At 46.2% G+C, this 13,660-nt stretch overlaps 1 pseudogene; it reads right to left on the bottom strand.

Moving 5' to 3' along the window:
* Positions 1 to 7,712: 7,712 nt before the first annotated feature.
* LOC110293467 lies at positions 7,713 to 8,250 on the bottom strand (annotated as a pseudogene).
* Positions 8,251 to 13,660: the final 5,410 nt, after the last annotated feature.

The following is a 13,660-nucleotide window of genomic DNA, read 5'->3' as shown; positions in this document are numbered from 1 at the left end:
AAAAAAGAAAAGTTTGCTAGTTAGTTTGAGGCTAATATAAAGGTCAAGAAAAGAGCCAGATTGGATAAATCAGCTGGGAGAGGAGTTTGAGTCAGAGCAGCTGAGCTAAGCCAGCCATCTAGAGTTCAGGAAGAACTAGGAAGGGCAGGCTTATTCAGCAGCAAGTTTCAGAGGCTGAAAACACTCTAGGCTTAGATTGTGTGGAGACTGAAAGGACTAGGCCTAAGTTAGCAGATGGAGGTAGTAAGCCCTGGAGACGACATTTACATCAGGAGAATAAAAGTTTCTTTCACACAACTCAGGTCTTCATGTTTGCGAAACCAGCCTTTTACCAACAGAGATTTCCCCCAGACTGCGGCACCTTCTAATAACATGCTCTAGAGTCGCCATTCTCTGAAGGCCCCTTGTGACAATCCTATTGAAGGGAGAGTCACCGCTACTTTGCTTTTCTCCTTCACAGTCTGTCCCACCGTCAGTTCCAGTACATCCATCACCCTAGACTACGGACCACATCAAGCCATCGTCACCATCGTCACCGACTCCATGGAATGTAGCTTGAGGTAGGATGTGCATTTGGCCTGGACCAGACAATGTTCTGTGTCTCACTATATCTATCCCATTATTAACACAATAGCATGGATGTTTGCTGCAGAAATTTTGGCTGGATAAAACAACAGCCGAATAGGTTTAGGAATCACCAATGGGGCAAAGGTAGACATGGCCCCATCACAAGGCAGTGACAGAGACCAGGGAGAACCCAGAGCTATGGCAACAGAAGCAGTGGTACCAGCTGGATTCAGTGTAACATGAATCCGTTGGATATAGCAACTAGGTATCTATTCCTACACAGACTGTGGAAAGAGAAGGAAGGCTGCAGAGAGTGAAGAAATCAAGAAGCAGGAGGAGCCAGGGGTGGTGGTGCACGCCTTTAATCTCAGCACTTGGGAGGCAGAGGCAGGCGGATTTTTTAGTTCGAGACCAGCCTGGTCTAGAGAGTGAGTTCCAGGAGAGCCAGGGCTACACAGAGAAACCCTGTCTCAAAAAAACAAAAAACAAACAAACAAAAAAACCAAAACAGAACAGAACAAAAAGAGAAGCAGGAGGAAAGGATGGGATCTGGTGCTTGGATGGAGGGGTTGAGCTACCCAGTGGAATGAATGTGAGGTTGTCCATGGTCTCTCCCTAAAGGAGAGAAAAGAACAAAGAGTGGAGGTTGAGGCAGCTCCTGGCTGATGACCTCAGTTTCCTAGGGAAAAAAATGTGGTAAGGGACGCTTGCTTTTATGGGACATTTGACAGGGTTTTTCTAGCTTCCCTCCTTTCAGGGAGTTTAGTCCTGTTTCCACCTAAGTAACATTATTGCCTTCAGAGCCCAGAAGAGGCTGGTGTTGGAAAGACAATGGCAGCTGAAACAGCTGGACCCCACCGCCAAGTGGGCCAGGGGTGGGGTGGGGTGGGTGGTGTTCTAACCTCCTGGGGAGGATGGGTTGCAAGCTCCCCTACAGTTCACAAGCTGCTCCTTCCGGCCCAATCTGTCCACGGCAGCAGCGGGTCTCAACCTTCCTAAGGCTGTGACCCTTCTTCAATGGGTCATGTTCATGTTGTGGTCACCCCCAACAGTAAAATTATTCCACTGCTGCTTCATAACTGTAATTTTGCTACTGTTATGAATGGTAAAGGTAAAATCTCTGTTTTCTGATGGTCTTAAGCAACTCCTGTGAAAGGGTGGTTTGACGACGACCCCCCCCACCCCCGCCAACACACACACAAAGGGGCCAGGGCCCACAGGTTGAAAACTTCAATGTTCTTTAAATTGTGATCTCTGGGTCAACCTATAATCACCAGGGAATGGTCGGAAATGAATTCAGCAGGCCTCAACCTCAAACCTGCTGAGTTAGAAGCTGGGGGTGGGGCACACGGTGCTCCACAATTAGTGTTTTAACAGCCCCTTCAGGTGTTTCCATTGGCAGGCTCCTGTTTCTCCTCACCTGGCCTGGCTGGGCAGCCATGCTGCTGACTCCATTCTCGAACTTACACCTCCCCCCTCCCCCCACCCCCTCCCCCCCCTGAACGAGAGCAACCCACCCGGGATGAAATGAAGCACAGGCCATCTCATTTTTATGACCCAGGGCCTCTCCGTGCCTTTTTCCTGAGCCCCAGGCCTGGTGGTGCATCCAACACTGCAGGGGTTTCTTCCGGGTCCTCAGAAACACACCCAGACACCTTGTCTGCAGCTCCGATGGGGAGCCAGGCACAAAGGCCAAGTGTGATCCCAGCACTTGGAAAGCAAGAGGCAGGAGGACCAGGGGGCCAGCTTGAGCACAGAAACCTTGTCCTTCCCTAGCTATACTGGTCCCTCCATCTGGAGGGGGAGAGACTTTGCAGAGGTCTCCTTCATTAGGACTCATCCCCCTGTCCTACCATTCTCAGCTCCTGCATTTCCGCCTCAGGCCATGTCCCCAGGGGCCTCCAGGACTCCTGTGTGCTCCGCTTGTTACCAAACACAGAAATTGATCATGTGCTCCTTCATCTGGAGTGCAAGCTCTGTTAGGGGGCCTGGTAGGTCTCACTCCTCACAGCTTCAGTGCACAGCATAGGGCAGACTCAGCCACCCTCCCCACTCACCCAATTGTCCAAGCTAGAAGAACCTGGTGTCTGCTCAGTTCTCATTCTGTGCAGCTGAATTACTAGTTGATAGCTCCTGACCCTACCTGGCTGTACCCCCAGACCCCATCCCCTGTCAGTCAGCACTGGTGAATCCAGTCCAACCTTCCCCTGGCTTAATCCCTTCATGACTTCTGTGTCCTTATTAAACTTACACTGTTGTTCTGATTTTTTTTTTTTTCTTTTTGATATAGGGTATTTTGTAGCCCAAGCTAGCCTGGCCTTGAATTCCTGTTTCCCCAGCTTCTTCTTATTGGAATTACAGGCATGTCTAAACATACTTGACTAATTTTTTTTTTCTCTTTTGAAAAAGAATCTGGCTAGGTGGTAGTGGTGCATGCCTTTATTCCCAGCACTTTCGGGAGGCAGAGACAGGCGATCTCTGTGAGTTTCAGGCCAGCCTGGTCTACGCAGGGAATGTAGGACAACAAGACTATACAGAGAAACCCTGCCTCGAAAAACCAAAAGCCAAACCAAACTCAACCAAACCAACCAACCGAACAAAAAAGCAATCGGTAGGTGCTGTGATATATATATATGCACCCCTCTGTGCACACACTCGAAATAAGTTTTTTTTTTTCCTTTTTTTTTTTTAAAGAAAAGGCCTCACATAGCCCAGACTTACCTGTAGCTTGTTATGTAGCTGAGGTGACCATGAACTTCAAACCTTCCTTCCTCTATCTTGCAAGTGTGGAGACTTCAGGTGTGCACTGTTTCAGAACAAATTTTAAAGGTTTCTCCCGAAGCCTCTGCCTCCCTCTGTGCTCCCACCCCCTACCCCCCACCCCCGTCTCCTCTCCCACGGCCCCTCCCACCACTTTCCAGTTCAGCTCTGCCACTTTGAAACCTTCAGCTTGCCTTTTTTCTAGAAGGCTTTCTTGTTTTCCAGTGTGGACCTCAGAGCTGACTCCTTCCCTGTGTTCACGAGGACACACAAGGGCCTGGGGCTTTAACTTAATTAGTTTATTAACTTGCTTTTGAGACAGGGTCTCAATGTAGACCAGGCTCATCTTGAATTTACAGGGATCTGCTTGCCTCTGCCTCCGGAGAGCTGGGACTAAAGGCTTGCACCCCCTCCCCTGGGCTTTTTTTTTTTTTTTTTTCCAAGACAGGGTTTCTCTGTGTAGCCCTGGCTGTCCTGGAACTCACTTTGTAGACCAGGCTGACCTCGAACTCAGAAATCCGCCTGCCTCTGCCTCCCAAATGCTGGGATTAAAGGCGTGTGCCACCACGCCCGGCTCCCCTGGCCTAATTTATGTCTGAGATTAAGATCGTGCCATGCAGCTGTGTAAACTGGCTTCAAACTCGAGTTCTCCCTGCTTCTGCCTCTCTGGCGCTGAGATTACAAGTGTGTACCATCAAGCCCAGCCCAGGTATCAGACTCTTTGCTTTTTAAACATTTTAAGCTATACTTTGTCTTTTGTGTGTCTGGGTGTGCAGGCCACAACGCACAAGTGGAGGTCAGAGGACAGCTTGTAGGAGTCAGTTCACTCCTTCCAACCTGTGGGTGGGGATGGACCTCAGAGTCAGGCTTGGCATCGGGCATCTTACCCACCAAGCCATTGCCCTCCCTGTCAGTCTTGCTTACCTTAAAAAGCTGAACTCCAGCATCTTGGAGCATGCCCCTCAGTCAACACTCCCATCATAGAGTTGATGAGTTAAAGAAACAGAGAGCGGGCTTGTGGGAATTTTAAAGGGCCAGAGTGTTAGAGCCAAAAGGGGTGCTGCATGCCTATAATTATTTCAGAATTTATAAGGTTGAGGCCACTCTGGGCCACCAAGATATTTTCCCAAACAAAACAAATTTGATGACACATACCTATAATTCCAGTATTTAGGGGGATCATGGGTTTAAGGCTAGCCTGAGCTACATAAACCCTGTCAGAAACAAACACAAAAGCAACAGCAAAAACTGTTTACAGGGGTGGAGGCCCCCAGAGGAGTGGTAGCTGAGAAATAATGAGAAGGAAGGGCCATTTCCCAGAGGCACAGGAGCCAGAAACCCTCGGGAAGGCCACACAGGAGGATACCAACTTCTGGAAAGGAACTTTGGGGGTGGGGCAGGCCAGAGGGTGCCTGAGCAGTCAGTGTGGACTTTGTGACCTTGTCAGCAGCTGTGAGACACAGCATCCAAGGTCCCACGATGCTGTGTGCCGTAACAGGAAAACCAAGCTGGCCTGAAGCTCACAGAGATCTGCCTGCCTCTGTCTCTTGAGTGCTAAGGTTATTAAAGGTGTGAACCACCACACCAGGCCAAGGCAGGATTCTTGTCTTTGAGGCAGCAAAGACCACTGTCAGGAGCTGAAATGAAGCACAGTTGGAGTTTATCAAGGAAAGGTTTTTATTAACGTGGATTTAAGCAGGGAATTAACGAAAAATTAGCCACAAAGGAGGAACTCAAGGAAAGGGGCTTCTTAAGAGAGAGCCACACTTAAAGTGGCGTTTCCTATGTTTTGCCCACAGGTATGTATGTGAACCATATGTGTGCAGTGCCTTAGAGGCCAGAAGAAGGCACCAGATCCTCTATGACTGGAGGCTACCATGTGGGTGCTATGAACGGAACTAGGGTCCCCTGGGAGAACAACCAGTGCTCCTAACTACTGACCCACCTCTCCAGCCTATTAAACGTTGTCATAACAATAGTCATAACAGCAGTCATATAGATGATTTTGGTGCCTCTCAATTTATATCTCAAAGAGTTGCTATGAATTTTTGCCTCTTGAGTTGGGGATATGGCTCAGATTAGAGTTCTAGCATGCCGAAGGTCCTAGGTTAAATTCCCAACACTGCATAAATTGGGCGGTGCACACTGGAAACCCTAGTGTTTGGGAGACAAGGGCAGGAGGATCGGGGTTCAAGGTTCTACTCGGCTATACAGCAAAGCTAAGGCCACCCTGGAGCACATGAGACTGTCTCAGAAACAACAACAAAATGTCTTCCCCCAATTTTCCTTCTTTTGGGTAATTGGCATCCTAGGGAGGTTCCTGAGTTAAGGTGGATAGGATTAACATCTGATCAGATGAAACCTCTGCTCGCAAGAGGGTAAAGGAGACTTTTGCTATAAATGGAGTTTGTTGCTTTGCTTGGGACATTCCTAGAAAATTGTAGGCTCATGTCTGGGGAAGGGGAAAGATCATCCTAGGTCCAACATGCTCTGACTTTAGGCACGGCCAACTGCTATTTCAACATTCTTACTTGAAATATAAGAGGCAGGTTGTCTCCATGTGAGCCACCTTCACAGCAAATGCTGATAATTGGATTAGAATCCTTGACTGGTGAGACTTTGATAAGACTCTATTGAAGAGTTCCTCTCCTTCCTACGACCCCTTAATGTTCTCAGTCATTATCCCACCTCAGCCACACCGGTGGACAGGCTACCAGTGTTCAGGTGACAAGAATTATGTAACCTACTTAGTCCCTAACACAGTCACTGGAAGAGATCTCAGAGCCCAGTTGGCTGGCATCCTGAAGTTCTCACTGTGGGCAGCCTGAGCTAGGCAGGGAGCTGTGTTCTCATGTGCAGGGGACAGACTGTTCTGAATCTGGGCATCCTTGGGGCTGATACTGAGACAGGAGGATTGAAGAAGTTACATGTATCTGTAAGGGCTTGCATCAGCCTAGAGAAATAAAAGGAAAGGCAGCTTCTTGTAGGGTTAGACCTTTGCGGGTGCTGTTGGAAATCCACCAGCCAGCTCCCCCCTCAGCCTGAGACAGAGCCTCACAGCTGCCTCTCCTGCCTTCCTGTGGCACTCCTGCTGAACTCTGCACGTGGGCAGCCAGAGTCATTTATCAAAAATGTAAAGAAGTCCCAGCCCCCAGCTGCCCCCAGCTGAACCGTGGTTGGAGGTTTCCCACGGCTCTTAAGATAGGAGCTGGCAATGGTGCCTTCAAACGGGTGGAGGGAATGGAACGACTTCAGGTGTGGCCAGGCAGAACCTTTTCAAACTTCAGTGTGGCTTAGTGAAATACAAGTGGCATGTGGGCTATTGATTGCTACTACTGTTTATATTTCAATTTTTAAATTGAATTAAAAATGTAAAATGTTAATTTGTAAGTCTGATTCAGGTTGAGTGTGGAGGTCAGAGAAAGCTCTGTGGAGTCAATTTTCTGCTTCGCCTTGCTGTGGGTTCCAGGGATTGAACTCAGGTTGTCAGGTTGGCACAAGCATTTTACCCATAGATTCCTCTTCCAAATTTCTATGTCCCTCTTTTGAACTCACAATTATTCTTGCTTAGAAGAGGACCCAGAGAGAAAAATGAAGGAAAAGTATGAAAATTGAGGCTGAAGAGATAGCTTAGTGGTTAAGAGCACTTTCTGTTCTTGCAGAGGATCTGAGTTCAGTTCCTAGCATCTATATGGTAGTTCACAACCACCAGTAACTCTGGCTGCAGGAGATCTGCCAACCTCTTCTGGCTTCTGGGGACTCCAGTGTGTATACAGTGTATACAAACTCATAGAGGCACGCACACATAAACATACAATTATAATAAACAGGATGGAAGGAAGGAGGGAGGAAGGAAGGAAGAATAGGAAGAAGGAAGGAAGTAAGACAGACAGGTGTTGGGGAAAATGCTTTCAATCCTAGCACCCAAGAGGCAAAGGCAGGAGGAGGATCTCTGAGTTCAAGGCTAGCCTGGTCTACATAGCCAGTTACATACCACCCAAGGCTAGCCTGGTCTACACAGCCAGTTACAGGCCATTCATCAGGTTTGACAGCATCTTTATTTGCTAAACCATCTTACTGGTCCTGTTTGTTAGTTTTGGAACAGAATCTTACTATGGAGCTCTGGCTGCCTTAGAACTTGCTATGTGGACCTCCAGACAGGCCTGGATCTTACATCTGCCCTCCCTCCTCTGCCTTCCAAGTTATTGTTTTGATCTGAAAACAGGGTCTTGTCAGTCATAGTGCCTCAACTTCCCAAGTGTTGGGATTATAGGAATGACCCACAATACCTGGTTCATATACATTTATTTATTTATTTATTTATTTATTCATTCTTTTTTTTTTTTGCATTTCTGAGAAAAATTTATTGGCTTTTTGGATAAATTTTATTTTCCAGGAAGGATGATCCCATCATACTTCTGCTGGAGCCAGCGCATAGCCTTCTCTTTGCTGATTCTGTGTTTGGCCCCAATGCAGCCTGTTTTGTGCATCTTGTCTGCAATGCTGAACCCTGGCCTACCCAGCACCACATAGAAGTCCAGGCCGTAGATACCAATGCTTGGGTTGTATCTGATGCCCAGGTCAATGTGTTCCTGAATTCCAAAACCAAAGTTTCCAGTATCCGAGAAGTTATTTTTCCGCAACTCATACTCTCGCACCTTCAGACCTTTCTCCAGAATTTCCTCTGCCTTGGCTCCACGGACTGTGCAGTGAACAGCAATCTTCTCATTTCTCCGGATGCCAGAGGGCCTGACAGGGTATCTAGCTTTGGAAAACATCGGAGTCTGGCCTGTGAGCTGCTCCAACACCTCAGCTTCCCCGGGTCAGTCTGTCTCCGCTCTCCCCGACGCAGATATTGAGGCAGAGCTTGCGGATGCGAAGTTCCCTCATGGGGTTCTCCTTTTCCCCTTGGTCTTGCACCATGGTGGAGAACAGGACCATTCATTCTTTTATACATACCAGGGACTCTTTTTATGTAGCTCTGGCTAGCCTGGAATGGCTCTGTAGACCAGACTGGCCTTGAACTCAAAGAGATCCACTTGCCTCTGCCTCCCAAGTGCTGGGATTAAAGGAATGATCTACCAAGACCAGATTTAAATAATTTACATTTCCCTTTTTATGTTTATTTTTATGTATATGAATGTTTTGTTTGCATATATGTATGAATATCATATGTATATGTGTTCTTGGCATCAGATTCCCTGAAACTGGAGTTCCAGGTGACTATGAGCTATTATGTAGGTGCTAGGAACCTAGCCTTGTCCTGGGCAAGAGCAACAAATGTTCTTAGGAACTGCACCCCTTCAGGTACATTTTTATACAAAATAAATAAAACTGAAGTCTCTTTTGTTCCTCTGGCCAGCCCAGCCCACTCCCTTTCATTTCCAGGAGCAATTGTTATAAGGAATCAGATATGTATCCATCTATTCTACTGTTCAAAACAGATGTGTGCCCATGGCAATGCTAGTCATAAGAACCAAAAAAATTAAAAACAACATTAATGTCTACCAACTGATTAACAGATAAACAACAACAACAAAACAAAACAGTACATCTGCTGCAGTCCTATGTAATTCTAGCATTTGAGATACTGAGGCAGGAGAGGATCATACATTTGGGGCGAGTCTGGACTATATAGTATAACACTATCCCAAAATAATAATTCAACTGTGGTATGTTTATACAATGGGATATTATTAAACAAATGAAAGGAAATTATTAGGAGCTAGAGAGATGTCTCTGTGGATGAAGTGTTTGCTGTACAGGTACAAGGACCTACCCTTCGCAGCCACTCAAAGGTCAGCTGAACACCTTGCACTCAGCACCGAGGAACAGAGACAGTCTAAGGGATGGGGTAGGATGGCATTTGCTGGCCCAAAACGATGAATTCTAGGTTCACTGGGGGGGGGCTAGCAAGAAGACTCAGTGGAGCCAGGCGTGGTGATGCACGCCTTTAATCCCAGCACTTGAGAGGCAGAGGCAAGAAGATTTCTGAGTTTGAGGCCAGCCTGGTCTACAAAGTGAGTTCCAGGACAGCCAGAGCTGGAACAAAAACAAAATAACAACAACAACAAAAAGATTTGGGTTTTTGAAAACTTTAGCGTCTTCTTTACTTTAGGTAAAAAAAAATCTCCCAGTTTACCATGGGGAGTTAACTTTGTGCAGAAATTAGCACCCACATTGAACTAAAAATGTTAAACTTAATTTTCTTCTGTTTATTTAGAGAAAACAGCGTATAAATATGTAAGGTGCCATCTACACGGGCTTGAACACAGAAATGTATAAGGTAGTCTCTAAGTGAAACAATCAGAGATATGTTTAGGGGGTATATCAGAGACTATTGGAAATTCTATCCTAACCGCAAACCAAAGTTCATCGAATGTAGCTTGTTTTTGGCTTCTTTGTGGGTTCTTCCTTCTTCCACCCTTCTCCACCCTTTCAACCCCCTAGTCCCAGATAAGAGAGAAAAAAGGATAGAGGGGAAAGGGGGGCTCTAGCATTTACACACCCTCTAAAGAGTCTGGGAAGTCCAAACATTACACAATCACAGAAACTATCTGCAGCTGGCAAAATCACTCCCCTGCTAGAGCATGAGGCAGATCATAGCTGCTGCAGACAAGCTGAGGCCACTCTGTGCCTCACACTGGTGATTAAAACAAAAACACATATTCTTAAAATATTTCTGTGTATTCAAAAGAACCCAAATGCCAAAGTTGTCACTACAATCAAACATTTTTTTGTTTGTTTGTTTGTTTTCAAAGGCAGCGCTTCCCTGCATAGCCTTGGCTGTCTTGGAACTCATTCTGCAAAGAAGGTTGGCTTCAAAAATCACAGAGAGCCACCTGCCTCTGCCTCCTGAGTGCTGGGATTAAAGGAGAGCACTGACACCACCGCTTGGCTGAACTTTTTGCTTGCTTTCTTTTCTTTTTTCTTTTTTTAGTTTTTTGTTTGTTTGTTTGTTTTGTTTTGTTTTGTTTTCCGAGACAGGGTTTCTCTGTGTAGCCCTAGCTGTCCTGGAACTCACTCTGTAGACCAGGCTGGCTTCCAATTCAGAAATCCACCTGCCTCTGTCTCACAAGTGCTGAGATCAAAGGCGTGCACCACCACGCCTGGCTTTCTTTTTGTTTTTCAAGACAGGGTTTCTTTGTGTAGTCCTGTCTGGCCTGGAACCAGCTCTGTAGACAAGACTGGCTTGGAACTCACAGAGATCCATGTATCTCTGACTCGGGAGTGCTGGGATTAAAGGTGTGTGCCACACTACCTAGTCTGTTTTTAAAAAGACTTTACCCAAAGACTTTACCCAAAAGCTCAAACAGCCATTGGGTTAAAAAAAATCTTATTTTAAAGTTTTATTTATTTTTACATTTATTTATTTATTTATTTATTTATTTAGGGGTTACATGTGCATGTCACTGCATTCATTTGGAAGTCAGAGGCCACCTTTATGGAGCTGGTTCTATCTTCCACTGTGTAAGTCCTGGCTGTCGGGCTTGGTGGCAGGCCCCTGTACCTGCTGAGCCCTCTTAGCAGCCCCTCATTTTATTTCTTTATATATATTTTATAAGTGTATGTATTCATGTGAATATATGCCCTATGTATGTGGGTGTCTGGAAGCCAGAGGTGGGCTCATCTCTCTATGTTCAAGGCCAGCCTGGATATATACCTAGTCCCTAGGACAGCCAGGGCTAGAGAGATTTTTGTCTCAAAAAGCCAAACAAATAATAAGCAAAACCCCCTCAGACACACACGGAATAGTTCCAGAACAAACATCTGGATACTTCACCGCAATGCAAAGCAAACATCTGGATACTTCACCGCAATGCAAGCTGATATGAACTCAGTTAAAGCCATAGTTGGAGTTTTAAAAAAAGATTTGTTTATTTATTATATATAAGTACACTGTAGCTGTCATCGCCACTGTGTGGTTGCTGGGATTTGAACTCAGGACCTTCGCAAGAGCAGTCAGTGCTCTTAATCGCTGAGCCATCTCTCCAGGCCCCATATTTGGAGTTTGTAATCTCTTTATGAGCTAACTGTATGTAGCCTGGTACTTGGGATGTTGGCCGCTAGCAGGGAGAAGCAGCCACGAGTCATCCATCCAGCTGTGAGGGTGAAGAGCAGAGCTCAGCAGTCTGCCCACTGGTCTGTTGGCATGTGAAGCTCAGGTACGGTCAATGTGTTTATCAGGATAAACCAAGAGTGCCTATAAGTCAGAGAGCAATTATGTTATTTTGATGGACCACTAGGGGGCAGTAATGGATAAAGAACAGGCAAGTAGGCTATGAGAAATACTCCAATCGTTTAAAGGATTTGAGGCTAAGCCAGAATTTGATCCATAACCCATTTTATAACTTATTATTAGTAATAAATCATTTATTAATATTGCATACTATTACAGTTTTATAATACAGTTAGTAGTCACACACAAAGAATTCGCTGGCTTTGGAGACTCATTGTATTCCCAGTGCTTGGGAGGCTGAGGCATAAGGACAGGCCAACCTGGGCTACACAATAACTCTCAGGCCAACCTGGGCTACACAATAACTCTCAGGACATCCTGGGCTGCAGAGTGAGACACTGTCTTAAAAAACAGAACAATAGGGTTGGAGGGATGGCTCAGTGCAGTGGTTAAGAGCACTGACTGCTCTTCCAGAAGTCATGAGTTCAATTCCCAGCAACCACATGGTGGCTCACAACCATTTGTAACGGATCTGAGACCTTCTTCTGATGTGTCTGAAGAAAGTGAGTGACAGTGTACTGAGTACTCACATACAATAAATAAATAAATAAATAAAATCTTTAAAAAATGTTCTTTTTTTAAAAAAAAGCAGAACCTGGGCGGTGGTGGCACATGCCTTTAATCCCAGCACTTGGGAGGCAGAGGTGGGGGATTTCTGCGTTTGAGGTCAGCCTGGTTTACAAAAGTGAGTTCCAGGACAGCCAGGGCTATACAGAGAAACCCTGTCTCGAAAAACCAAATAAACAAATAAACAAATAAATAAATAAAATTAAAAAGCAGAACAATATGTGGGGCCATGGTGGTGTACACCTTTAATCCCAGTACTCGGGAGGCAGAAGCAGGTGAATTTGTGTGAGTTCAAGGCCAGCCTGGGCTACAGAGCTAGTGTCAGGAGAGCCAGAGCCATACAAAGAAACTCGTCTTGAAAAACCAAAACCAAATCAAACCAAACCAAAGGAACACTGAACACCCCTGCACACGCCCCTCCCCCCCAAACCAGAACAGCACAAGATAAAAAAGAAAAGAAAGGAAAATTTTCTATCAACTGAAGGATTCTAGGAAGAAAAACTGACAAAAATGAGGAATGTTTAGGTTTTTATTTTATTGTTGTTCTTGGTATTATTATTTGAGGCAGTGTCTCCCTATGTAGCCCCTTCTGGCCTGGGACTTCCTATGTAGATCAGGCTAGCCTTGATATTGCAATAATATTCTTGGTATATTCTTAGTATGCCAAAACCAGAGTGTAGAAGGCAGCTAGGAATGCTGGGATGCTGGGGCTTGAGGGAGCACACACTAAGGTGGGTGCTGTTAGAGAAGCCTATACCGAACGGGCACTGAGGAAAGGCCAAAGAACCCACAATAGGATACCTGCCTGCAAGGAATGGCAGAGGCCAGTGACACAGGACACCAGAGCAATTCAAGGACAGAATGACTAGGGCTTGCTGGCACACTGGCTGTGGGCTGTAAGAAAAAGAGGTTCAAGGGGTTAGAGAGATGGCTCAGCAGTTAAGGGCAGATGCTGCCCTTGCAGAGGACCTGGGTTTGAATCCTGCCAGTCATGTGGCAGCTCAAGTGCTTGTAACTGCAACTCCTGGGGATCCAATGTACTCTTCTGGCCTCTGCAGTCACCAGCCATGCATGCATGCATGTGATGCAAATGCTCATACATATAAAACCTCTCTCTCTCTCAGAGAGAGACAGAGACAGGAAAACGGCCGTTCAAGGGCCAACTCTAGAACTTTTATGCTTGAGCAACCGGAAGGACCAAGTTGCTGTTTCCAGAAACCCTGAAGGTCTGATGACTGCATCAGAGGAACCAGAGCTGAAGAGATCTGGCGTGTGGCTTTGGGCATGGTCCTTTGAGATACCTCTGAGTTATTGGTGGTAGGGATCCACGCCTGTGCTCGGGAGGCTAGGCACTGGCTAGGAGGAATCAATCCTAGCCTTGCTTCTGACCACGCAGGGAAGTTACCAGGGTTCTCTCTAGGACTTCTGTGTTCCTCCTTTAGCACTTCAAGTGCTGGCCTGTGTCCAAAGCCACCACACAGCACCCCACGCAGAATCTCAATAAGACCCCTGTCTAAGGGACTGAGG

The sequence above is a fragment of the Mus caroli genome, chromosome 4 (genome assembly GCF_900094665.2).
Source record: "Mus caroli chromosome 4, CAROLI_EIJ_v1.1, whole genome shotgun sequence".
NCBI lineage: Eukaryota > Metazoa > Chordata > Mammalia > Rodentia > Muridae > Mus > Mus caroli.
This window is presented reverse-complemented; position numbering and strand designations above follow the sequence as displayed.